This window comes from Tyto alba, unplaced genomic scaffold (assembly GCF_018691265.1).
Source record: "Tyto alba isolate M040663 unplaced genomic scaffold, T.alba_DEE_v4.0 Super-Scaffold_9, whole genome shotgun sequence".
Classification (NCBI taxonomy): Eukaryota; Metazoa; Chordata; class Aves; order Strigiformes; family Tytonidae; genus Tyto; species Tyto alba.
The window spans coordinates 40,763,922-40,790,062 of record NW_024881330.1 but is presented as its reverse complement, the minus strand read 5'-3'; the positions used below and the strand labels follow the sequence as shown (position 1 = coordinate 40,790,062).

General features: G+C 38.9%; 1 protein-coding gene across 2 annotated transcripts in view; it reads right to left on the bottom strand.

Moving 5' to 3' along the window:
* TOX (thymocyte selection associated high mobility group box) overlaps positions 1 to 26,141 on the bottom strand; it is a 226,164-nt gene that overhangs the window by 183,823 nt on the left and 16,200 nt on the right. The window lies entirely within an intron of this gene.

Genomic DNA, 26,141 nt, shown 5'->3' with positions numbered 1-26,141 from the left:
GGGGACACAATGGCTCCTGTAAGCTTGCTTTCACATATTTCAATGAGTTTCACATACACCCTTGTGCAATGGATAAATACCCGTACGCGTCCTGCTTCTTTTAGTCGTGCCATGAAAGGGAGGGAATATACTGCATCTCTTTCTTCTTGCACGCAATCCCAATTTGCTCCCAAGTGAAAGACATACTTCTTCACGCTATAAAATATCCCAAAGTTAAGTATTACGTGAATAAAAAAGCAGGCAAAAAACAACAAAGGTAAACAGAACGCTACAAATTAAATTAAACTTAAGAACTGTGCACTGCAAATTACCTATATATGTGGGGATGTATTTCGGATACATAGAATTAAATTAGTGTGAGAAATTTTAAGAAACTTAAGCAGAGGAAGAAAACAGAAGCTGAATTACATATAATCACACCCTCATGTCATCTTTAAGAGTATGTCAAATTAGGATGTTTAAGAAAACGCAGGAAATCTAAATGTGGTCCCTGATGGGCTGAACCTCAGCTCCATTTCAAAGGACTTTTTCTCTAGTTGTCTCCTGACCCTTTTAAACCTGATAAAGGAGACTCAGGTCTGGTCAGCTTCAGGCTGGCATTTGTCTTTGATGACTGATTTCTTCTGTGCCTGCATATCTCTTCAGGCAGCTAATTTCTGATAAGGTTTACTCTAAAAAAGCCTCTAATATGAACAAGTAATATGAAACCAATCTAAATACCTTTCCCAACATTAACTTTCAAACCACACAAACGAAATCAAGCCTTTGCAATTTGCAAAATCCGGGAAGTACGAGAACTACATGAAATAATGATTCAAATGGTGACAGTCTTCCTTTTTGTTCAGTGCTTTGTCCTTCATTGATGGTTGCCTTGATGGCAGAGGAGTGCGTGATGAAGGCTCTGCTGCTTTAATTGGTGATAACTTTTAACAGCTGCAGGTGATTTGTTCGGGGCCTCAATCTCACAACCTCTTCTGCAAGCAGGTTTCAAAGAGTGTACTAACTAGTGTTTCTGCAAATGAAGTAAACTGCAGATATGAGGGGGACAGGAGCTTGATATTAACTGGGCAAGCTGCTTTTCAAGTCTTACAACAGATCTTTGGACTCGTATGTGTTTTGTCAAGCTTGAATAATGTGAATGCATATGAATTTTCATATGAATATGAAATTTATCTATATGAATATGAAAAAGAATTTAATCTTCACTTGAAGACATACTGATAGTTTTAGAAATACAGAATAAAACTTTCCAAATTCACCAGAACATTGTGGTTTAATTTCCTGCTCAACAAAGAAAACCACTGAAACATTGGCTCATGTACTTATTACTTAAGCATTGCTAAACTGATACTGTCAAAGTATGACTTAACAAAGCTCGTAATCCAGAGGCTAAACCAGACTCCTTCATGTGAATAATGTTAGTAAAGAAAACAGTCCGTATTATTGCAGACAAATTCCAGCTTTGGTACTGCAAACTGTTAGCTTCAAATGCACATGACTGTATCCGTGTCTTTAGGTGAGATTATTATATAGTACCAACATTATACAAGATGTGGTTACAGTTCATTGGTAATGCAATGATTCCTGCAGGTAACTTCCAGCACTGTTTTTCTTCCCACATAAGGACCCTGAACTTAAAATGTTCTTTTAGACTGTACGAAACCTAGAACACAAGGACTTTTGTCTTCAATTCTGCTGATCATATCAGCCAAGTCGACCTAATGAATCACTTGTTCTCCATCAGCACTGGCTTTAATGTAGATAAAATCAGTAGCAACCTTAAAGGAAAAGAGCCAAGACTTGCAACCTAGGTAAAAATAAGGCTGTGTTTATACCTCTCTAAAAGAAAAAAATTTAATACCCGTTTCCTGCAAAGAATTGAAATAGGAGAACTTCTGAAGCACAGAAGGCAGAAGCCTAACTGGAAAGTCAGGGACCTTTTCTAGCTCCCAGGAATCACAATGAGATCAGGAAGCAGTTTTTACAGAATCCAATAAAATCCCTGCCTTTCCCCAAATAACTGAAGAGGTTGGCATAAACAACACTAGAAGATAGCAGACAACCTTGAGAAATCATTTGCCAGATACAATCGATATGAAAATCTAAGTAATATGACTGTTATACATAGGACAACAGTCTCAAATTAAAAATAAAACCCTCTCCCGAAGAGTTCAATGCTAATTTAACCATTTTTCCTAACAACCACCCAAATGAACAGGTGCTGGGTTGTGAAAGTGTTCTTAGGGAAGTGCTCTGTTTGCCAGAATAGCAAACAGAAAGAAGAAAAAAAGTTCCATGAATGCAGTCATAAAGTTGTCTAAAGCTTAACCTTTAATCTTCATTGGCTAAAAAAATAAACTAAATGTAAGATAGAGATTTTAACTCTAACCAGACATATTTACAGTGATTGACTTTTACCATGTAGTGAATTTTTGCTTATCAGATCAGATGTTTGAAAAGAATATTATCCAGTACATTTAGCAGTGCAATATCCTCATCAACTTTCATTTGTTCACAGGCATATGAAAGCTGATGAGCAGATTTTTAAGAAAAATTATAAAGGCATGCCATTGTTTAATGGTTCATGATATTTTTCCAGTTTTGTAACATAAAAGCCAATTATTTCAGATAGGGAGTTAGTTGCCAGTTGAAAGTATTCATATTTTCTTTTTTTCCCCGATCATTTTGAAAGCCTGAATTACCACCACCAGTGCATTGTATCACGCGGAGCACTATAAAACTCACTATGATCAATGAACAGATTATCCCACAACTCTTCTTCCTCCAGACTGAGAAACAAAACCTTAGAAAATAGGATGAGAGGGTGGAATTAGATCAGGCTATTGGGCACAACCACGAGCAATGTAGGTATAAACTGCACAATGCATGAGTACCCCTGAGCAGCATCATGCTACAGACAAACTCTGCTGCCACTGCTGTCCCTGTCCTGAGCCAACGGCTCGCGGGAGAAACCTACAATATCCCTCACAGCTTCACAAAACCTGCGCTAGGTTCTCAGGGCTGTAAAAGCAACACCTTGCTCACATTTAAGACATAATGAGTGGTTACTCTCCTCTACAAATTTTCCACCTATGAAGTTTCCATCATAGGGAGGATTGGCGTTCACTACTCGCTAACCAAACGCACTAATTGCTGCTGAGCGCGAACTCAGGTTCTGCACACGGGAGCCCATTTCTTCCCAAAACAGGCAGACTCTCCCCCCTCGTGCGCATCGTGGCTCGGTTGCCGCGGCAGAGGCGGCGAGACCCATTCTGACCCGGGCACGGGGCTTACAGCGCGGGTCCTGAAACGTCGGGAACTCACATGCTGAAGAGAAGACCCAAAATACAGCTGTAAGAACTGCCTCCCTGTTTATGTAGAGCCCTGCAGCTGCAAACTACAGAAGAGTTAGCCTGTTCTTCAGACATCGGGACACCAGGGTGGGTGATGCGCACCTGGCCATCAGGGCTCTGGGGAAAGCCTGTGTATGTACGTTTTTGGTATTTTTAACATCTACTTTGCAAGTATTTTTAATAGGAAGAAATGTGTGGGGGACCTGCAAAATTGCTCACTGTGATTAACTTGATAAGCTTACTATACTTTACAGTGAGTTTTACTCGACTAAAAATTTACAAGATATTTAGGATGCTGAAAGTGAAAGTTAAGAGAGGCAATACAGAATACAGATCTGGCCTTTGCAAAGCTGTTACAGCTAATTGTCATGAACACCCAATCACTGGACAGCAGCTACCTCCTACACCGTAACTCCGTTATTTAGATAAGGAAATAACTGTAGTACTGGAGACGCTTTCCAAACAGTGTCTGTTATTTTAAAAATAAAGTAAGACTAAAAGTCTTGAAAAGCCTTGAAAATTACTGCTCTGTTATTGATTTTTGAAGTTATGGCCCCAGCAGTACAGATACTGAGCATCCTACAGAAACTAGAAGTATAGGATGTAAAAGGCAGCTGAGCCAGGCCCTTACAGGTAAGCAATGGTAAAGTCAGTTTGTAGCAGAAGGGTAACTCTTTAGTACCTCTCCACGTGGTCTCCAAAAACACCCCCAGGATTTCTTCTTCTGTGGAGGCAACTTTCTTTTTGCTGAGCTCTCCAGGAGCTGCGGAACTTCTTAAACAAGTAAGAATGAGAGATGGGTTTCACAAGTAGAGGAAAAAGCTAATAATTCTTCACAAGAGGAGACAAGAAAGAGCACAAACTTTTTTGCTTAGCCATTCTACCACTAAAAAAAAAAAAAAAAAAAAAAAAAGAACTTTAAGGAAAACGAATAGATGACAAACAAGAAGGCTAAACAAGGATAAAAACAGAAAAGCGTGCAGAAGTTGAAAAGGAGGATGAGAGAGAAAATAAAGAAAAACATTAAAGTATTTCTGATGCCTTCTGAGAAGCAGATTAGAAAATTATGTATCTAACTATTGTAATTCTGTCTATTATTATATCTTAGGGGACACTTTGATAGAATTGTGATGGGGTAATTATTATACATACATAGAAAATACATTTTAGGGGATGTGGAAATATCACCGCTTTAGGAACTTTGTGCTAATTACATAACATAATATTCCACTAAAAATTAGAATTATTACTGTGTTTATCTTACTCAAAAATGTACCAAGTTTCTTACCTGGCAATATTCAAATGTACTATTACTCTTTTCACCAAACTAACCATTCGCTAATTACTAAAATTATTCTACCGTACTGTGGTAGAAAGATTAATACTGTCAGGAAAGTACAAGGCTCTGAAATGTTGTCAAAACAAAGAATATTGATCTTCTTAAAACACTGCAGTTAGTATATAAATCACCCGAAAATGATTGACATTAATATGTGCCTTTTGTGCAAATGCACTTTATCATGTACCTTTTTGACAGTAATAGCATTTTATTATACTGCATGGCACCTTAACATACTCTACAGACAATTTTTTTCAATTTGAGAGTTTCCATTAAAAAAAATAGTCGTTGAGCAAAAAGAAAATTAACTGTCTTTATTCAGTTTGATTTAATACCATGTCAGTTTGGCGCATTTTTTACGATTCTTTGTATAAATAAAAAGTTGAAAAGAGCTATTCTAATGGTAATTTGGATCAACCTTACAAACATATGATTCCAGGTTTCTAAAAGAGGCCCACTTGAGGGGGCTTTAAAACTGAACAAAAAGAGCCCTAGGGCTCTACAACTCACATTTAACCTACTTACATGAAAAAGGAACTGCTTTGGTTAAGAATAAACTTCCACAAGCTCAGGTTCAAACCAAACATGCCAGCATATTAGTGAGGAAATGAAACAGCAAATAGTAACTCCTTTCATACTTGTAAAAGAATACTGTATTTATTTAAACGCTTTGGCAGAAATTCTCATTTTAATTAAATTGCATTTACTGAAATAACATTTTCATAATTAAGAAAAAATAACCAATTCCTTTTAAAGACCTATGAAAATCACAGCAACCTAAAATATATGGAGAAAACATATAATTGTGAGAATAAATCTGACTAACTCGGGACATGAGTCAGGAAAAAATGACAGTCTATTTTTTGTGGCGGGCAAACCTATGCTATACAGCCAGAGTAACCCAAAGAAATTAATGTCTGTCTGTTTGGAAATCACTGCAACCAGTACACAATTTAAAAACGTGGTTGTGATTGATGATTTTTTTCCTTCTGAATAAAGCTACTTGCTGTCCTCATTACGGTGCTTTTTCCTTATGTCCACCTATCAAGAAAAGTGCTGGATGATTCTTAGACATGAAGATTTCGTTTATCTCATTCTGCTGTTCAAAGTGATCAAGAGAAAGAAGGGCAAGACGCTTTCTTGGAAGACCCCTGCCACTCACTGCTACATCTTAGAAACCAAAGAGTGACTGTGAAGGTTTTCACTGAGTGCTTTGTGTAGCCATGAGGTTGAAGACAAGGAAACGGTTTCACTGTGAACACAAGGGTAAGGACATATATTTAAAATAACAGAAGCTGCTAAAAACAAAAGAGAACAAAAAGCTGTTTATGCCTCCATGAAATGGTCATGATCCTTCAATCCATGTGCTGGCAAGCAAAATCCATGCCTACATTCCTGAGGTCCTCATCATGGGGATAAAATGTATCAGATCAGTTTTAGGCATGTGTCATTGATTAGTTTTAATACTTATTAAGAACACTTTTGGAATGGAAAAAATGACACGGACTACAGTAACACTTTCTATTGTACACATTCACCATCCAACTGCTTTATCACTTCAATCTTATCCTTCACCAGGTCATTTAAATATACGTTTATTTGGAAACAATAGTGCAGCTGCTGCTTGTTTGCACCGTTTCTAGAGTTACTCAGCAACTTAACTAGTTCACTGCTTGCAGAAAGGAAGAGGAGGCATGGCAAAACTTAGGGAAACACCAAGCCACAGAAGCAAATACCAGTTTCAGCTGTCAAGGCCTGTCCCACTTGCTCACCATTACTCCTGCTGGTCAGGCATACTGGAAAGTCCTTGTTCTGATGGCTGGAAATTTAGTCACCGGCAGCTGATAACCATTTGCTCTTATACCAACACTGCCCTTTGACTGAAATCACTCTTTTCCCTCCTAGGGTTTTTCTCTCTCAGATAGTTATAAGAAGTAATCTCCTCTCTCATCCTTCTTTTTAGCAGGCTAAATAAACCAGGATGTTTCCTGCATGCCCCACGAGCTCGGGTATCGGGCTCAGTCTAGACAGAGGGGAACCTCATCACCTTCGGTGGGAGCTACGCTGCCCTGCTCAGGAATACCATGGCATGGGCCCTGCCACTGAGAGCTGGATTAAAACACCCTTGTTAGAGACAGCTGGGATGTCTTTGGACTTAAGTCGCCATAAAAATAGCCATCGTCTGTTCCTTTTACAAGAGGCTGTCCTTTCCCAGGATCATCCTAACAGCCCTTCCTCATACCTGTTTCATTCTGAATTTGTCTCCCTTGAATACGGGTGATCAGACACGGGCGATCTCAACAGCGGCTAACACAGCACACTTTACCGCTCTCTACAAGAAATATCCCCCCAGAAAAAATCCGTGGACACTTGCTGTCATTATTGTCACAACTCATCTTGCCAGTTCATACTTATTCCAGTCACTCCCCTCTTCAGCAGCTGATAAACTCCCCTCCCCGCTTACAGCTGCAAGCGTATCTTTTCCTGAGATGCTGTGACTCTTTGTCCCAACAGTGTCTCTCCATTTCTGGTTATCAGCAAATTAATGCACTCTTATTTGTGTAACTAATCATAGCATTCCATAAGAAAACATTAAATAAGATCTCAAAACCAATCCAACGGGTCCTGTGATCTCTTTCACCAGCCCTTTCAGAATCCTATTGCCTTGACTGTGGTACCTTTATCTCTCTTAAGATTACTTTGCACATCAGTGTCTGTCATTTCCATATCCACACTCCTCTTCCTAACTACTCAACATCATTTTGCTTGACTGAATATAGTCCGTTCAGTTCAAGTATTGAGATGCTTACGGACAATCTGTAGTCTCTACCTATCTGTACTGCACAGCTGCTATGCTTTTTCTCTCCTTGTTCTTTTTTTTTTTTTGTTATAAAGTTGAAAAACTTCAGCTGTTTGTCTTACTATCATTTGCAAAGTCTAACATGCTTCGCTTTATGGCCATTTTCACCTCCCTGATAAGACTTTAATCCCTATAGCTTCTCTGCTTAGTCCCAACGCTCTTCTTGAGTTGGTTCTTCACTCGGGCCCAGAGTCCCTCAGGACTTAAAAACTTTTTTAGCTGCTGCTTTAGAAATAAAGTTCAATGTCTGCACTTTTGACTGAAAAAATTTCCCCGCTTCTCTGATACTTAATTCTTCAATCCACGTCTTTATTCTGAGATCTCTTTTTAAGATACTGCAAAAGACTTTCCTCCTCCTATTAAAATGGGAAATGAGAATTCCTGTCCATACACACTATCTTATTCAAATATATGCTTACTTGTAGCAACACAATATTTTTATTACTTTATAAAAAAGCCAAGCAATTCAATTTACCAGCTTCTAACAGCTCAACATACTGCTCTGCTTTCTGCTTCTCTGGATTTTCCTTATTGGTCCTGGCTGTAACTGTTCTCTAACTGTAGTTTGATTTCTTTTCTTATTGATCTTCCCATTTCTAAATAGGAAAACTTAAATTCAGGAATAAGATTTGAAAATAAGTGTACAGAGGTGTATATATATATGATTATGCGTACACAAATATATGCAGTTTCTCTGTAGCTTAATCTCATTCTGAAGCAAAATTTCATTGGTTTGCTGAGTTTTTCAAAGTTTTCTTCAAAAAAAAAAAAAAAAAAAGCCTTCTTTGCTGATCACTCAATTAAATTTAAATTGACTTGATTTACAATCACCCAGTCAATATTGCTGTTTTACTGAAATGTCCTCCTCTTTGAGTTTTTTCCCAGATCTGGACAGGGATCTATGGCAGATGGCAGCATTACCTGTCCCAAAATGAACCCTAGTCCATGGATTGCTTTTAGCTCCTCTGGTGCCAAGTGCATTGATTCTTTTCAACAAGGAACATCCAACCACACGCCATGCCTTTGTCAGATGCTGGTGCAGATCATCCAGCAGCCTGTATCTTAGAGTTTCCTATCTTCTGCAATTTCCAGCTGTTTCTGGCTCCTGGCCCCTCTATTATCTCTGTCTTGCTTTGTGCAGATAGTATATCAAAAAATTGCTGCAGAGCAGCTATCTTCTGACTGTGCATTTCTCTTCTTTATTTCTAGTGCACCAAGTCCCTATCTTACTTTTATTTCTTCCCCATTATTAGATTTCGTCCTCTGCTTTGCTAGTTGGTCACTCTTTGTAGCCAGAAAATCTGGTCCCTCCAGATACTTTTCCCCATTAGACACGTGCAGATCTGGAGACACCCATGCAACTTACTCTCTCCCTTTTTTTTCATCACACCTTCACATCCTCATCTGAACTGCCATGCCACTCGGGCACACGCTTGAATTCCTCAGCAATTTTCTTTCACAGGTTTTACAAATAGGAGCTTTCATTCCTTTGGACCTTGCTTTTCACAATGCTATGTTTAATTTACTAATTGTTAAACTACAGCATTCCTGAATATTCAAATGTTCAGACAGAGAAATGTTTTAATTAGTCAGTACTTTCGTCTAATATTTGCCTAATGTGTTTCAGATGTTGAAATGTATAGTATAAATTACAAAGAAAATCCAAATTACACAAATTCACATAGAAAATGAAATATGATTGCATAAGGTCTCTTAATGCCTGAACGAGCATACTTCAGATTCTGTGTACAGCAGGTTGCCTCTCATTTCTATCCAGAGAAATAATGTGCTCGGTTGCTTCTTTTATTTATTTGAATTATCACTATACTAAATAAATAATGCAAGTTCCCATGTTTACTTAATATAAGAAACAGAAGTATTTTGGTTTAAAAAAAAAAATAAATCTTTTTTTCCAACAGGTATGCACTTAACATACTAAAATTAAGATTTCGCTTAATGAAATTACCATGTATTAAAGAAAAAAAGAATGGTACAAAATCTTCTGTATGTGAAAGAAAAAAGCACAGGGGAAAATCATTAAAGCTATAGCCACATAAAGCCTTTTTCTTTCCTTTTTAAAATCTTTCCTTTAATGAAATTTTCTTCTGAACATTGGTCTATGCGTGGTATTGGATCCTGGCTGATTCACTCAAGCTGTATTTTGTTTTCAGCTCTGGCAGCCTGCAACTCAACCACTACTGCTTGGCAAGATGGAGGCTCTCACGTTTTCACAATTCAGAAGCCTGCACTTTGCAGGCAATTACTCAAATGTAACAGAGGCTCGAGTGTGCTTTCTACAGAAAGCACAATAAAAGACAAACTGCCTTATGCCCTGAGAATGGGCATTCTCAACCGCTCTTGGGCGCTCGGAGACCGAGATTCGGGGGCACAAGGCGCTCCCTGTTCCATGGCAGTGTGGCTGGCAGTGGGCTGGGGAGGCAGGTATGACCCAAGGGTCCTGGCCATGGCAGCGGCTCCAGCTCTCCCTAGATGTGAGATGTCCCAGGCATCCTGCGTGAGGAAGAGCCAGAATCACAGCTGATCCCAGCGTGGACTGTGTAAGGCCTTTAATGCCATTGCTACCACCGTAACCTCAACGTATAAGGCCAGGACAGACCCCAGCCCACAAGGACTACCACATGCTATATTCCTTCCTTCAAGTCAGAAAAATGCTGCGAATATTTTATGGCATATTTAGAACATTATTAATTTTTCATTTTCCATCAAGGAATGGGTGAAGAAAATCATTAATTTAGAGACAGGAATTGATGTACTTCTCCTACATATTGTATTTTGAGCCTAGATATCATGGTGATGGCACACCTGCAATATGAAAAGAATGAGAGGGAAGCAGTCATGGAAAAAAATGTATTTATTAACATTCTGACATTTTATTATATCCCTCATTTCTATTAATTGTACCAAGAAAACAGTCACAAAATCACATGTACTGTGATATGCGCGAACCTTACACCTCAGCTAGCTCTCTACAGCAATAACAAATACAATATAATCAGCCATGTGCCTAAATAAGAAAGCATGGTTCAGGACAAGTGATGATGAATGAGCCCATCGTGGAGAAGAAGCAATACAGAAGAAACTTCCAAAGCTGAGCAGTTTTATCCGGGGTACACTCAATTGCAAACGGGAGAAGGCTGATTTTGGCTAAATACAGTACAATACAAAAACAGGTAAGCTTCAGTGTGCATCCTAGTGCTAGCCCCTGAGCGTGTCTTGACTTCAGGAAGGAAAGACAGCTGAGTGTGACCAACACCCAGATCATGGAGATAATCTTGTACAGAAATCTACTGAAAACTGGGGAGCTGATCTTCCAACAGGTCCCTAGAGTATAAACTGGGTCTTTGAGCCCTCCTTAGATGAGCTCTCTTGTTTAGTGTGTGCAGGCTCAGAACAGTTTGTAGTGATTTTGCCACTGGTTGTCCAACTTATATGCTCAGAATCATCCTTCTCCCAAACTCCAGGCAAAGTAAAAACATGAACAAAAGTGGAAGGACTCAGCATAAAATTTGATCCTCAAATACTGGTGGCCAGTAAAAGGGATCTACATGGGTATAGTTACAGTCGAGGTGCAACATCGTTATGAAAAACAGCCATGTCAAAATGTACTGGGAGAAGCAATGAAATAAAGTCTGTGAAGTTCAAATTAAATTCATTACCTAGTGCTGAACAAGGACAAATTTATTCATAAACTGCCTGCAAACTGTAATAAACCTGGAAAATAACTTTTGCACTGAAAAGCTTGTGCAGTGTTTTGAAAAAAGATGTAATATCTCTCTATAACCCTCTGTGTCATTTCCTTAGTCCATTCCAGCTACAACAGGACAACATGGAACTAAAACAAGGAGTGGTCTGTCTTCCTGAAAAAAGAGTCATTTTAAGCACAGGCTATTTCAGGAAAAATGATGATCGAGAACTGGATACGTACTTGGTGCGGAAAGAATAAAAGATAAAAAATATAGACTTTCTCTTCAGTGCGATTTTTTTCTTACAATATTCAACGCGACCACCTCTACACTATAGGGCTGCTACTTAATCCATGAGGCTATGCAGTATAATCTATCCAATACCTTGGGCTATCAACTCTGTCCAGCTGGTCATTAATCCCCAGGAAATAATCTGCACCTCAATTGTTACTGCTTAATTAAATGTAGCAATCCATCTGACATACAGAATAAGGACAGAAAGAAACCCTAATAGAAGGTGACTCCTGCGGAATTGGAACTCACTACCTTTCCCTTGTAGACATAATGTAACACAGTGTTTGGTTACAGTTTATATGTGTTTCTATGTATTAAATTAGTATGGAGATGTTTCCTATCCAATGCAATGTAAATGTATGTCAGTACACAAATTTAACCACATAAATGTAAAAAAAAACCTCATCAAGTAACTCTTTTCATCTCTATCGATTCTGATCTTTAAGCTCCTGAAGGCAATATCTGCTTACTCCTTTGGACTTGCCCTACGTCTACTATGCCTGCTCTTGGCAAGACGCTGTAATAGTCTTTTAGAACTAGCAGCAAAGTTGGTAGGATCTGGTACTGCAGCTCAGAGCAGGTTTTAACTCATCAAGTTAAAGAAAACAACCGCTCTTTAGTTCAGACAGATATGATCACACGTACACACTTCATGCAGATGAAGAACTACTTGGCCTCTGTAGTGCCTATTTAATATAAAGAGGATAACGTATATGTATGTTAGATCTTTCTCCAAAAATAAAAGAAATTATGATTCATGTGTTTCCAGAGCTATCAGGACTATGCAAATGACAAAACTCAGTATATCAAAGCGGATTTTGTAATGACTGTAGAACTTCTGCTAACTTCGCTCATATCACCACCGTAACTCTCAACTCAGCATTTTATTATTCACTTAGCTTAGAAAAAAAAGTCTGATTGTCAAGCAGCAGCAGAGAAAAGCAAACATTTTAAATTGTGAAACATGACTGAGATAAACAAAAAGCCGTGGGCTCAAGCACACGCTGAACAGAGGCTAAAAGGCACACAAGACAGATCCGCGGCTGCCCTGGCACCTGACGATAGAGCTGATACGGCACCACGTTACAGAGCTGAACGCAGAAGCGCCTTCTTGAGCCACATACCAGAGAGCAACACGGGGAGGAACAGATTAACATTTGCCACTGAGGCCTGACGGGGCCCCTGTTGGGCACAGAAAGACAAATCTGTCTGGCAGCTCACATACTCGTCAGCCCTTTTTTTAGTGGGACGGTTCACAAGGAGAAGGTCCACAGCAGTGTCAGTGACAGGTTTTGGGATGTGTCCGTCTATCTACCCTGGGGGACTCCAGATCTCCAACTCTTCTCGCCTGTACCACGGGCAAGACCTACTCTTAACTGCTTCCTTACATACCAGAGTGCAACTCAGTCTTTGCAGTGCACGGCTTGTTTTGCCGCTCTTCTTCCACTTCTAAAACTACTTGCAGTTCTTTCAAATGCCGTGAAGTAAAAGCAATATTTCATGATTGCCCAGAAGTTTTTTTCACAAAGATCTTACAGAGCAGACCTACTTCTTTAGCCTGTGCAGCCCCTTCCTCGTATTCATTCTGAATGTTGTTTTCAATCACAGTGTTGTTTACACCATCATTAATAAAGGATGAAGCACTATAATTATTTCATTTTCTTATATTATTCTCTGTTAGTCACTAGAAAATTCAAAACTCATTCATTTTGGCAGAAATTATGTATTATCACAGTTTGCAAAAACACTCCAACTGAAGTACTTCTATTAATGACAGCTGCTACATAAAATTCACCTCAACTGACAGTCCCACATGGGAAAGGTTCACTAGGATATAAGTTATTTTCCTAGAGATAGGAATAAAAGTCTGCAGTAGGTCTCAGACTCCCATTTAAGTAGTTAAAAAGTCACAGTTCAAATAACATGCTGTTATAAAAGCCAAACCAAAACCCCCAAGTAATAGGACATACAGAAGTTGAAACAGAATAGGTTTTTATCCTACAGGTTACCTTACACACAGAATGAAGTGCCTTCTGTCTAAAAGGATGAGTGCTATCACTTTATTACGGGAAGTAAGTCACTTAACAACTTGTAAACGTGCTGGTGTTTAGTCACTTTTTCCTTGATTACAGTTATTCTAGAAACAACGCCACCTACAATTCAATAAAACTAACAGAAACCTGTTGAAATAGGATTTTTAAAAGCTAGAACTCGTTGCCCAAAGAAAGTATGGTGGAAGTTTTAAGGCGAGAATGTAACAGCTTGACACCACCTAGCCAGTGTGCCTCCCAGCTCAGAGCAGCTGAAGATCAGCCCTGTGGTACACGCTCCCTTTAGAGAAACTTCCACATTTCTAAAACACAACAGAATGTTTTTGTACCTTTTGTTAACAGATGAAGAACAAATGTGTGGCAATGTCACCAGGGGCCTCCACTATGCAAACACTAGCAGGCAACAGTGGGAAAAGAACTGAAATTATGTTTGTAATCTTTTTCATTAGCAAGAAGAGTTTCCCTTTACAAGGTGGCTCTTGTTTCTATTGTCAGGTCCTCAAAAGGGTCCTCCAGTAGCACTGGGACTGTGTCTTTGAGAGAATTAAACTTTTTTGCTTGCTGAGCAGCCTGTTATGTAAAGGACGTCTGGCATGGATGCCTCAGGTGTCAGCTAACCTCACGGTGAAAGTCAGGCCCTTGTTTGGTGATCTGGCCACTAGGAGACAATCTTCTGCCCTACACCTCAGCACTTTAATTCTGATGAAGCAATGACATGCTGAGATAAAGCCAGCACCACTTGAATGGCTCCTAAGGATGTTTCTTTTCCCTTAGTAATGTACTAATTCTTTTCCCCTTCAAGACCTGGATTTATTAACTTCTCAAAGCATTTTACGAAGCCTCTTTTTCTTTTCTATAACCTTTAGGTAATGAGACTGTACACACCAACTGGAATGAGATGGTTTGGTGTATTAATACATTCTCCTTCCAGAACAGTCAATAATTACCTTAATGATTAAATATATGTAGTGTTGATTTTTATCCCAGTGATAAGCTTCCAAACAATAATGGATATTTGTAGCGTAGTACAGAAACCCCAGTGTACAAATGAGAACCTGTTTATCCAGATACTTCAACTGTTTGTAAATAACAGTCCCAAATATTGCAATATATTCCACTTTATCATACTTCTGTGCTAGCCCACAGGTCTCACAGGAATCAATGGGATACTTCAAGAGTCCAAAAAAACATGTCAGTATATCAAAAAAAATACCAGATCCAGTGTAACTTAATATTGCTACTTACTATAACAAAACTCTGTGACAAAGTGACTAATTGTAAGCTGTATTTAAAGCGGGCAATTTACAAATCACTTGGCATTTGTTAAAGGGTGGGGACAGAGATACAGTGATGCAATCTTGTGCAAGAAGTCAGGCATCCCAGTTCCGCCTCCTTGTCCTTCAAGCTCTGTAAGTTCATCAAGGAACAATTTCTTCAGTAGAACGTAATTTTTCAGGTGATAAATAGATTACACCATGTTTTCACGTTCCCCAACCTTCTATCCAGACATCATTCACCACCAACTGAAATTTTGGACTTATTGCCCATCTCCTCAAGTGCATTTTTAAACAGAATGACAACTTGAAGACCTGAACTCTTTCAAGCTCAGCCACTGACCCAGCCTCCTAGTATTTAAATGGCCCCTTTGGAGATGTTATGTCTCTTCCTTGACTTCAGACTATTCTTGATGACACAGTTAAATGACTAAAGATGGGTGGGATGAAACATGGGTCAATGGGTACACAATCTTCAGTGATGCCCACATACTGTCAGTTCACTGGTCTCCCTACTATTCTGGGGGATGCTGTGTTTATTCTTCACACAGCAAAATAAGAGAGAAAAAGGATTACTTTTTTTTTTTTTTTAAAAAAAAAAAAAAAAAAAAAAAAGAACAATGTAATAGTAATCAGAAAAATTGGCACGTTGTGCTATAAGACAGGTGCACAACCTAAAGCTATACTTGCTCATATTTTCAAAATGAATAGGTGTCAAGCTGGGAGTGTCCTTTTATTATTTCGTGAACATGATTTAATGCTTGACCAGTTCACAAAAATAAATAAATAAAATGAGATTGTTACCATGCTTGTTTGCAAATCCAAACCAGCAAGAGCTTTTTCTGAGGTGAAATAAATCTGCATTACTGAAGTTCTGTAAAGCACAATATATTAAAGATCCAATCAATCCACCTCTCACAGCAGCCTGTGGCAGTATTTCAACTGATTTCAATGAGAGCTGCGTCAGTCTCTAAGAAACCTTAATGCATGCTCTCTGCTAACCCTCCTCCCCACCCAAACGAAAAACACTGAACTCTGCTCTTGTCTTCTGGTTCAACATCATGTCTTTCTCTTCCCTCCTTCTGCTGTAATAAATATTCTCTCTCTGTCCCTGTTACTGACAATAATGTAGGTGAACTCTGCACCACACACATCTGTCATTATTAATGACCACGGTGGAGAGAAACGATAGCTCACTCTTAGGAACCAAAAGGGCAAAATGCTTCAGAATTTTCCATTCACATTTTCTTTTTTAAGCATACTTGCTTGGTGACTTTCCAAAGTCATGAGCATGACTCGAACAAGAAAACTCTCTCAGTGTTTAACCTTTGCACAGAAAATTATTTGTTTAAACAGAGGGCACTTGTTACTTGGAAAGTCTCATTTGCTTATAATAATGCTATGTGCAGTATTTTGCAGAATACAATAAACACAACAAGATGTCTTAGTCCACATGGAAAATAATTTTGTTGCTAGCAACACTACTTTTCTTTCAAACAAAAGGCTTAATCTGGGATTGTTTTCTTTGCCATTCATTCCCCTACCAACACTGCTAACCTAGAAAGTACAAGACTGCATCTGAACTAATTGTGAAAAGTGCTGTCAGAATGACTGTGACCGCATGACTCTTACAGTACCCTGAACTCTCTCAGAAAGGCTGTCCTGATAATAGCACTTTACTGGGACTGAATGTAAAGACTAGTTCTTTATAGGCAGCTGATGAAATCTTGAATTTTTTTTTCTCGAGAGAGAGCAAACAAAATTTGAGAAGCTACAGTAGGTTAACCGCATTGCTGCATAAGCCTTTGTCCCTAACGTAACAACATGATCAGCACATCAGGTGCTTTCCATGTACCAGAACACACTGAATAAAGGTGCTGCATGGGAGGGACAAAACATATATCTCTAGTAAATTTACTGTTTGGAAACACTGCATCTCGAAGACTGCAGGGACAGTTTATAACAAGAACTATCTATGTTACCAGGTTTTTTGCTCAACATGTACAGGCCCAGAAGTCTCAAACTTAGTCTTTCCTCTAACATTTACACTGTAAATAGTTCTAGGTATTTTCCTATCAGCTATTCTGACCTCAAGTGTGACTATGTAATAACCATTTGTTAGTTATTCTAGATGTGCCTGAATGGACAAACATACTTAAGAGTAAATGTAGTGCTGGTAATGACAAACACATATCAAAAAACCATGCAAATGCTGATCATTATGAGGGGACAAAGATGTTACCCTCTGCCTTCCAAGGTCTATATTACTTCACAGACATATTAATTTTTTTTTTTTTTTTTTTGTAACCAGCTCGTGGGTTAAAACTTTACGTTTGCATTCCACGTGAGCTATATACTACACATATCTGTCATTTTTCTTTAGCATTTCTGTTGATAAAACTTGTCGTGAAGGTTATTTTGACTTACTGGAAATGGGCATTTCCAGAACATAAATTTTAAGGCTTAAGTAGACTCACGTTAAAACCGCTAATATGTTCTGCTAAGTCTCTCTTGTCTTCACTCAGCCTCCTTACAATGTTTTAAGCAGTTTTATTGACATTTGAAATTCTGAAAATGTCAGCTCTTGGCAAGTCTTAGTGCAGTCTAAAAGCGTTATTAGTAGTTCTCTTAGGAAGTGTAAAAGAATGTTTTGCAGGAAAAATTTTGTCTTTCAACAAACCTTTTGAAAATGATGTGATAACCACAAGTTCTGCACAGGAGAGAAAATAACCTGCGGATTCCTCCAATCATAATCAAGAAACAAATTTTTAGCAAAGTTACATTATTTGGTGACTCACTACTCTGCATTCGAGTCATGATACAATCACCACCTCCCAAAGTATTGCCAAGCTCTCAAAAGGCAGAGAAACACTGTGAGAAGAAACCTGCTCCCACAGTACACTGCCTCATTGCTCCCACCATCTCTCATCTGGTAGGGAAGTATTTGATCAGTCTGACCCCAGACCCCCTCTAACCAACGGGCCCTCCAGTCATTTTATGTTAGCTTGACAGCCAAACAGGTCTCTTGAGTGTTTTACTCCTGCACTTCATCTCTAAGGACACTGATCCTCCTTCTAGTACGAATGAGCACAGAAATGCCCTGGACTGCACCAGATCATCGCTTGCAAACCCCATCACTGCTGCTGGAAGCCAACTTGTGGGGAGGATTAATCTACATCACAGCTGGCTGGTTTTATGACCCTATGAACGATGTATTGAAGTCGTCACAGGGCAGAGGGTGAAGAGGTACGTATCACACACCTCAGAGAGCGAGGCTGCATGTGTGGATCCCCTGGTAAGAAATTATAATGGCACGTTACAGATCCAGTGCTCCACCAAGGGCGACCCACCACGGACAAGGCTGATGAGCTCTGTCTTTGAATGACCAACTGGTATCAGCCCCAAAGACTCCCCAGAGTCAGAGGAGTCCCTGGGAGTCATGCTGGTCACCTCACCTTACTTCATGGTAAGTTATTTACAGCTTGGAATGCCTCAACATATCTTGGGGCTTGGGGGGAAGATGTGAGGAGGAAAAAAGAAGTGTCTATCTCACCTTGTATAGCAGTACACATCATTTTTAATGTGTTCATTCAAAGGCTGAAAGAGTCTTACTTAATCTTAAAACCACACAAAATGCAAAGAACTCTCAATAAGTATCATAGGAGCATAAAAATAATTCATTCCACAAGACTGTTCTGAAAGAACTTAGTGTGAATCACTTTATCCTTAAAACTGAGAAAACATTGTGGTATTAAATACTCAACATTATCAGCCAAGCAAATTGGCCCAGGTCAAATGAGCAAATCTAAAAAATGAGATCACTAAATTTTCTCAGCTTGATAGCTTAGTAATAAATAATGTGCTTCTATTCAATCTGTACATTAAGTCTTTTATGTGGCCTTAAGGCACTGTCTTATGGCTGTGCCCATTACAGGGTAGCCATAGAAACTGACACATTTATTTCTTGGATTAGTGTGCCATTGAAAATATTAATATAATGCAGTAAATGGGGATTTAATCTAATCTACTGATGGTAGCATGAAGTTACTAAAAGGTTGTATGCTCTTCCAGTGGAAGAAAGATTATATCTGTGGAGTACAGCTCCAGTAAAGCTGGAGTACAGCTAAATGTTTTGGTTACAAACACCATCTAAACAACCTATCACATTTCACATACCCTGCCGATTTGAACAGGATATATGAAACATACAGGTATGTCCACCAAGCACGTACCTGTTTTGTATCCTAACTCTTCTTCCCAAAGCTCAAGTGTCAAAACTAGAAGTCATAAAGGAAGAGAAAACAGTGATGCTCTGCATACTGTGTAAGCAGCATCTCACCCTGCAAATATGCAGAGCTGTACGTCACAGACATGCCATCAGCAGCAAAGCCTACACCCATACTGCAACCAACATTTTAGTGGCATTCACTTAATACTTTCATGTCAAAAAAAAAAAGAGTAAAAAATCATGTAAGGAAAAGATTAAAAAAAGTTTAATTCTTGAGAAGTGAGATCTGTGGTTTTCTTAATTTGCAGGTCCCTACCAGGTGCCCATAAATATTAGGACTCCCATTTCAGTAGATCATATTTGACTCAGGTTCCTTGTAATAATTCATAGTACTCAACTTCTGACTACCCTTTACACTGCAGTATACTACATAAATTCAGAAGATATATTCTGACAGATGAAGCATTGTTGAAAAGCTAAGTACAGCACTTTGTCCTTGAAATGTTAACATGTAATGCCATAAAGTATTCAAATAATAATTTACTCAATCTTTCAGGGTAATTAATTAAAACGGTCTAGGTGTTAGAGAAAATCACCTTGAGCTTATAAAATTGGAATGCCTCCCCTTTTCTTCTCTGCATGCAAGCTGCTCCAATGGACTTACCACATGCTTTCCCAGTTATGGTTTTTGATTTCAGCAGATAATAAATAGCCAGGATCTAATTTTGCCATGTCAAAACCGATTATGTTTCACAAGAAAAGGTGGAGTGCTCACCTACCAGATGAAGGTGAAACATAAAACCACTTTTATTTATGTGATGTGTCCAAATTCAACTCAACCTGGCACGAGGTACTGGGAGTATGTAGACTTTAACTGTCATACAAATTTATGCATCCCTGGAAAATGTCAAATATAAACATAAATTTAATCAAGGAATGGAAACCTTTATTATCAAAGAAATAAACACAGTTTTTGACAACTAATGTAAATTATCTCAATGCATTTTTCACTTATTTTTCAGAAGGTCAAAGAAAAGAAGAAGAAACATTGAACAGAGACGTTGCTGATGAAAATATTTCAGGCAAGTCCTGGTCCAATTATTAATGCTGATGTTCCAAAAGGAATTTGTGCTCTTTAGCAACAGCATTGCATTCAGATGTGAAAGTTCCTTTTCCCATTCATTACAATGAGATAAAACAGAAGGCTTACAACAACAGATAAACAGGCACTCTGTATTATTCTGTAGTTTTCCTCAGTTGAGTAGTCTTTGGACAGCATTTTAATGGCTGAAAAAAGCCCTGCACATGATGAATAAGGATGCCATTCTCAATTAACATGGACAAAGGATCATAGCCATATTTGGCAAATGAGGTAGCTGTGGTGTAAGAAAAGCAGGAGTATTCACAGACATTGCCACATACATCACTGTCCTCAAATCAAAACAAGTTAATGACATTTTTGTACGTATGCCCAACTACACGACTACACATTAGTCTGGCAAGTACTTATTAGACCCAAATTAAATAGCACAATGATTATAGTTCATATTTACTAAATATAGTGTTATTAATTTATACAGCACTAAATATGGATGCTACAGCATATAAATAAATTATGAGTACTGAACCAAAACAGCCCAAGTTACAAAATATAATTTCTTCTTTAAATCTATCTCAGCTCTACAAATGCACCTATCCATAGAGCTTCCATTAAAACATATACCGTGGGGGAGTAAGCATCAAACTGTTATCCATTCTCCATAACAAGTACACCAACAACACACCAGCCTCTCAATCCTAACAGCTCCCCTCCCAGTCAGCCTCCGCACCATGCACTGGTACACATAATGTCACCAACACAGAAATATCGGCACCCATTGTACATGTGGGTCTCAGGTGAATAGATCCCAACCCCACAAACACCTCAGGTGAGACCAGCTACCACAAATCTTACTCAACAAATCCACATAACATCTGAAATATGCTGGATATCTTACATAGAAATTCAGTGTACTTTGGCCATGCAAACCGAACAAGATTACCCATGCCACCAAAGTCCATCTAAAAGTCTGAAACTCATTAGTGAACAGTGGGGCAAAGAAACCACAGTTCAACTCACACCCAGCGTGGAATGGGATGTCCAACACTTACAGGAGGAACCTTAGCCAAGAAAGACCAGTAGCACACGCTAGCAATTCCTGCTGTTCAACAGGAGAAAGCTCATTCCTACCTAGGGATGTCTTCAACATGGATTTTATGTACCAGTGGTTGAGCACAAGCTCAGCACACCATGCATAAGCTTCACCATCTTTTTAATAAGATGTTACATCACTTTTAGATGCTTTGGAGTCACAAACTAATGCACACTGGCAAGCCAGATGAACAAAGAGAGGGATGCTTCGAGGAAGCATCTCTGTTACCTATCTCTACTTCTAACCTGGACATGCTGCTTTTATGGAGGGTTTCTATCCCAAAGCTTTACCTGTATTTAAACTTTAGAGAGCAACAAGTATAGGCCTCTGTCACAATCATACCTAAGTTTCTAATGTAAATACTGATACCAAGGCAGTTTTCTGAAGAGGTTCTGAAGACTGAGAAAACTGATAACCCATTTCTTCAACCCGCAGGTCTAGTTTATCCATAGTTAATGACCTGGATCCTGGAAGATCTCACTGCTAAATTTGCAAATTTCTTTCTATCATATCATTAATTATTTTTCCAAAACTGTGCAAAGTAGAACTTAGACACACTTTATTTCTATTTCATAAAAGATTTGGCTTTCATCTGATTTTTTTTAAAGATCTCACTTTCTACTTTTATGGGATCAGTTTTCCAACAATTGAGCTTATCAGCCACATCTACACTACTAGTAATTCAAAACCATGGCATATTTATTGATTCCAAAAAGCTATTACATGATATCACTTACGTCCCTGTATTTGATTAGGCTGAGTTATTGGGGGAACGAACAAAAGATTACTCAGAACGCAGCAGAGAGCTTATATAGATGTCGTCTTACCTGACATCTAGGCTATGTGCTCTTGCACCTTTATTTATAAGTATTATACACACACATCAAGTTTTGCACAAAACAAGTATCCGATGTAGCTTTAGTTATTTTGTTTTGTTATTTCACCATTAAAAAAAAACAACTAGAAGAGCTAGGTTGTAGGTGTAAAACATTTCACCACTCCTTTAAGAGAATATTAATGAGCAACTATGTAAAGCTGTATTGATAAGATGTATTAGGACTACACATCTTCCAAGTTCCATTTAAACCTGAGCTATATACTACATCTGAATATAGTATTCATCAGATATTTATATATGAATATAAATTCTGCACTTCTTTTGTCAAAAAAATGCCCATAAGTTTAAAACATGAATATGTTAATTTGATTTAAATTCATCCATTATAGAAAATATTTTGACAAGTATCCTAAGAACAGTGTTTTTAAAACAGTTCAGTGCATTAAATACATGCAAATTTTGACAGTCAAAGATGCATACTGCATAGCTGAGATACTATCACTCTTCTTCACAAACACTGCAGCCTCTAGCTAGATACAGATTTTTCATGACAGACAGAAACATTTCCTTCTGTGTATCTCATATTCTCAGATTTCTACTTCAGAATGATTCCTGAAACACTTTTCAAGACAGACTTAAAACTACTGCAAATTAGAATGGTTGTTATATACTTCAGTTAGCCAGGGCTGCCAACGCCAGATCATATTCAATCTCTTTTTAAGTGGAACTGTTTGCCACCAGAATCGCAGCCACTGTTGAGTTTTAGGACATGTTTCATTCTTGAATTACCTGCACTAACAGCGTACCTATAGGCTGTTTCCCAAATATGCCTAAGGTAGATGTATACATGGGGTTTGCATACGCAGACAGACTAGAGCCCACATCAATTTGAAGTCCGTCCTGTAAAATTCCCATGTAATTCAGCGCTAGCTAAAACACATTTGAAATTTGGAATGAAGAGGTGAAGCCTGCTCCCTCTTTGCTTGGAGCCCTCCTACGGTCACAAGGCAATCCAGCCCAGCTCACCGACGGAGGCAAAAACTCAGCCTGAAGGACTGGGAAGCAATAATGTCCATCTGCTTTCAAAGCAGAGTATCTTTACACACAGGCATCCTGCGTGGGCATGGAAGTGTCTGCACAGGACGCTACTGCACAACAGCCAGAGCGCCACAAATTCACATCACCCAGGCCCACAGCACTCAACGCACATGGCCTGTTGTAGATCATGCCAACAAAGCCCTAACATAGAACCGGGTCGAGAAACAGCTCAAAGGAACAGTGGGCAAACTCCCTGGTTCTTTAGTTACACGGTATCGACTTACGCAAGGATTTTGAATCTGAAATGGGGGTTTTTAAAGGAAACGTGGACGTGTTTACGAGTAGTAACGGTCCTCAAGGAACCACGGAGATGTCCCATGCAGGCGGCAGCCTGGATCACACCGTGAGAGCATCGCAGCTTCGCGCGAGTCACGTTTCCGAGAGCCCCAAGCGAGAGCATGGGGATGCAAAGACATGCGATTGTTTTACAGCAAAAACAAGTTTCCTGGCATGAGCCACTGAAGTTCCCCTCCCAACTACCAGCACTCTTTAGCCTACCTACTGGGAAAAGGACCTGCAGGGAATCTTGCAGGGAGTATTGCAGAGAGGCAGGGTACTGGTGGATCTGTGCATTTGTATCTTACCCCACATTCACAGCTTGTGCGTGCCTCCGTCTTGCTAGAGAACACCTTTTGGATTGATCTACTACGCAGGGAAAAGTGAAACTAACTGATTATTTTTTGAGGGAAGTGCAACTCAGGTGAACCTCAGCTGCAGTTCTGCAACTGCAGGAGGGACAGGTAAAATGTGATGTTGAACTGTGATAGCTAATACTGGTTTAATACTTTAAAATCTTTGTGTTTGATCGACCTTGGAATGCACATGTACTTATAGGAAAAACAACACTTGAGAGAAAATGAAGTTAATGTTCTCAGTAAGGTTTCTTTAGGGTCAGTATGTTTAAGAGGCAATAGTCCTGAAGATTAACCCCAGGTGTATCATTTTGTTAATACAAGAAATGTGCAGGATATCTAGAAAAATAAAGCTTACGTAAATCTTTACGTAAGAAAAAGGGGTGCCTAAGATTGGGTTATGTAGCTGATCTGAAGCCAAATCACAGTCCTCGAAGAAAGCAAAACTCTGGACATCAGTGGCATTTTTCCTAGGGTAAGAGCTGCAAGGCCAAGACTGTGATCGAAATACTCTGGTACCACGAGGCTCTAAAAGTAAAGCAGTGATAAGGGCAGGAGACTTGTTATTTCTGTACCATAAAAAGAAATATTCTGGAGATGTTATTACATTTAAATGTATTCTGATATTGCATTCTGCTTTTCCATCTCAGCAGACACTGTTCCATCTGAACAAGATGGTCATAACATAGAGTACAGTATTTTATATTAAATGTAGTTATAAGGGAAGAACAACAACCTTGGAATGACTCACTCGCAGGACCAATTCATAGGTTACACTGAGTATGAAAGGCAATTTCAGAGCAGTGGTGGAAGAAAAGGAGTTTTATAACAGAGGTGATACAAACTAATTTGGAGACACGGATACACACAGAACAGAGTACTCAATGTACTGTACACACTTCTTCAAAGGAGGAAAGAATGGTTCCTTTTTGAAGTACAGTGATATCTGAAAAAAATAAAGTCCAATTCTGTTCAGTACTGTAATGAAATCATTACAAATGCTGAAACATATTAAAAATTCAACACTAAAAAGACAGCGGCTTTGTACTTGTGCTGCACTGAGTCTAAACACAAGATACTAAAAGCAGGAGACTGTATTAAGGCAGGACTGGTGACAGACATCGGCAGTCCTGTACAAGTGGTGCATACAGAATGTAATAAGATATTCAGGAGTGTATTTCATCCCATGTAATAAAGCACTAAGAGGGTAAAGTTTTGCTCATGGCTGCATTCCTTTTTAGGATAATGGGAAAAATGGTACAAAAATACAAGATTTGTTGAATTTTTTCACAAACATCTCATCACAGTTCTGTATCCTAGATGATACATTTCTTTGTCAGGAAAAACATAATGAGGTTCACCTTTTAAAATCTAATGCAACAGAGTTTTGATAGCACTAGGACTGTGTAAAAATAGCATCTTCTACAAATGAACTGTACCATAAAAATGGATGCTCATGAAGTGTTATTATAATCTAAAGTCTAAAACCACAAAGCAAGAAAATGCAGAGTTAAACTGAAACTTCATCCTTAGCCCACCCAAAAGTGTTTAGAAACTGCAGGGCTTGCCAAATGGTAATAATCCTATATACAAAATATATTGCCGTAACTAGAAATTTCAAACTAAGTATGGAATTCCAGCTCTAATTCTGACCTTTCTCGTCTCTGCTTTTGTGGGTACAAGCAAGTCCTTTCATTACTCCAGCACTGGTGTGGTTAATAATCTTAAGGTAAATTTTTTTAACTATTTCTGTGCAGCAGAATTCGTTTGCCAGCTTCTCAGCTACACAGGCAACTGTACTGTTTTGTAAAGGCAGAGAAGAAGGGGAAAAATCAAAAGCCAAGTAGCAAAATTATCTTTACAGAGTACTGTGCAGTGGCCCTAGGAAAAAGAACTCACAGAAATGAGTGGCCAGTCCTTGTACTCCAAACCTGTTGACTTCCTTTTTTTTTTTTTTTTTTTTTTTTTTTTAAGCAGCTACAGGCAGACATTATTGAACCACCAGATAAGGGCTGAAATAAGATCTGCTGTTGAGGAAGAACGAGGTTCTCATCCAAGTTAAGAGATAACAAATTGGGATGTGGAGAAGAGTGATTTTATCGGCGACAGGGGGAGGGAGGGGAACAGGGAATGGGACGCAAGATGGCATAGCATCTCATAGTGTTTCTCCAGACCTCCTCCACAATTAAGTTTGTGTTGAAGGACCTCTGCCTCCACTGCTGGAGACTGCTCTTTCTCTCACCGGGATCTGTTTCCCCATTTCTCTCATGTGACCTCA